This window comes from Macrobrachium rosenbergii, chromosome 45 (assembly GCF_040412425.1).
Source record: "Macrobrachium rosenbergii isolate ZJJX-2024 chromosome 45, ASM4041242v1, whole genome shotgun sequence".
NCBI classification, from domain to species: domain Eukaryota; kingdom Metazoa; phylum Arthropoda; class Malacostraca; order Decapoda; family Palaemonidae; genus Macrobrachium; species Macrobrachium rosenbergii.
The window spans coordinates 24922707-24925206 of NC_089785.1; the positions used below are offsets into that span (position 1 = coordinate 24922707).

The window sequence follows — 2500 nt, forward strand, 5'->3', positions numbered from 1 at the left end:
CCTTTTTTATTTGTTTTTTATTTGTTTTTTTTTCGCCAGAAATAATTAGGTCCATTTCAGAGAAACGAATCGGGTTTTCCCCCTAAAGATTTGGGGGATAAAAAATGATTGATTTTTCCAACGTCAGAGTAGTAGCATCTTTTTGGACCGGAGGTGCGGGTCGAGTTAGTCAGTCAATTATAGACTCCAGTAGTGTAATGCTAATTACATTCCGTAATCGTGTAATTGGTTCGAAGGTCCGACTGTGGATTACATTTTCTGTATTTGCGAGGGAGTCTCTCTCTCTCTCTCTCTCTCTCTCTCTCTCTCTCTCTCTCTAGGAAATAACGATGGTATTGATAGCTTAAACCTGAGCTGAATTTACGTAGTAACTACAAATATACTGTCTCTCTCTCTCTCTCTCTCTCTCTCTCTCTCTCTCTCTCTCTCTCTCTCTCTCTAGGAAATAATGATGGTATTGATAGCTTAAACCTGAGCTGAATTTACGTAGTAGCTACAAATATACTGTCTCTCTCTCTCTCTCTCTCTCTCTCTCTCTCTCTCTCTCTCTCTCTCTCTCTCTCTCTCTCTCTAGGAAATAATGATGGTATTGATAGCTTAAAACTGAGTTGAATTTACATAATAGCTACAAACATACCCTTTCTCTGTCTCTCTGTCTCTCTCTGTCTCTCTCTCTTTCTCTCTCTCTTTCTCTCTCTCTCTTTCTCTCTCTCTCTCTCTCTCTCTCTCTCTCTCTCTCTCTCTCTAGGAAATAATGATGGTATTGACAGCTTAAAACTGAGTTGAATTTATGTAGTAGCTACAAACATTCTCTCTCTCTCTCTCTCTCTCTCTCTCTCTCTCTCTCTCTCTCTCTCTCTCTCTCTTTTTGAGATTCTATTGACTGCACTTTGTTCCCAAAACAGTGCTCAGTGAGGCATGGAATTAATTTATTCCTATAAAAATTCATTTTTTTCTTTCGTGACCCAATATTCCGAAAATTATGCATCTCGAAATTGTTGCAAAAGGACAAAGCGAACTTGTGTTTGTTATAATATTTATATAGCATCGTTGCAATCTTCTTAATTTATATTTCATTAAGGATATCTGATATAATTGTATTCTGTATTTTGACGGAACTCAAACTATTTGTACAATAATCATATTGTTGTATATTCACCATGTATCCGCATTAAAATTCAACTTGAGGAGATAAACTTGGTGTAATCCTGACATTTAGCTTTATGTTATGAACTGTAATTAATTTAGATATAAAAAAAAGATTTAAAGTCATATCATTAGTGCAATATTATGCAGGTAGACTGTTCATGTTTTCTTTTGGAAATAAAACAAATTTTTATTACTCCATGTGTTTGGAATTTAGATTAAATATAAGCTTTGGCATGTAATGACAGAACATGAAATGCTCTCTCTCTCTCTCTCTCTCTCTCTCTCTCTCTCTCTCTCTCTCTCAAATAATGATTTTTTGATAGCTGCAAACTGAGTCGAATTTACAAAGTAGTACAAACATACAGTTACAGTCTCTCTCTCTCTCTCTCTCTCTCTCTCTCTCTCTCTCTCTCTCTCTCTCTCTCTCTCTTTTACGCTCCTTGTGTTACCCCTTTACGACCCGATCCCAGGAACATCTTGCAAATTAAGTGATACTTCGAAAATCCCTCCCTTGGCATTCCTCAATTTCCTGCGAGTGGCCCATAACACTCTTGTTTCTAAAACCTCGTAATCTTCATATTCCATCGTCAAGTGCTTCAGCTTCGAGTATAGATTACCCCTGAGACGGGGAGGGTGGTGGGGGAAGGGGACGGGTAGGGGATGAGGCCATTAAAAGAATTTAGGGAATGGATAACGTGAGATAACAAAATTTCTTTTTCGTAATCTTCATGTACCGTCTTCAACCGCTTCAGCTTCGAGCATAGATTACCCTTGGGAGGGGGGAGGGGCCGAGATACCCTCGAGAGGGGGGCAGGATTGGGGTGAGGGGGAAGGATGGGAACCCATTAAAAGAACTCAGAGAATAGACAAAGAGATAAAAAAAAAATTGTTTTCAAAATCCTCCCGTTCGTGAAAGGTTCAAATCCCTTGTGACAACAGAATCGAAATGGAGAGCAAATACCCACAGTAAATACCCAGTGTGTTTTAACGGGCAAGCACTCGCGGGATGTCAGTCATGCCCCTTTTGTCGTTCCGTGGAAGTATCGTCAGGCCCCCCTGGGTACGTGGGGTATATAAGTTTTTGAAATGGGTAGACAAATACACGCGTGTGCCTGCGAGCTTTTGTTCGGGTGGGTATTTTTTTGTGCTTGCGTACGTGGGATGAATGGGGTATGTTTGCTTTGACTGCGTTCTTTTCAGAGATGGTGGTTTGACCTCCTGAATCTCAATTATTGTTTTAATCGAGTTATGTTCTATATGTTAGTGTTTTACTCTTTTTTTTTAATTTTTATATTTTAGTATTTTCATTCTTCATATTAATGTTTTAATCTTTTTTTACTTTTGATACTTA

At 38.6% G+C, this 2500-nt stretch overlaps 1 protein-coding gene across 4 annotated transcripts in view; it reads left to right on the forward strand.

The window, feature by feature from the left end:
• LOC136829801 (putative neural-cadherin 2) overlaps positions 1-2500 on the forward strand; it is a 680925-nt gene that overhangs the window by 282038 nt on the left and 396387 nt on the right. The gene's annotated exons all lie outside the window — the stretch shown is intronic.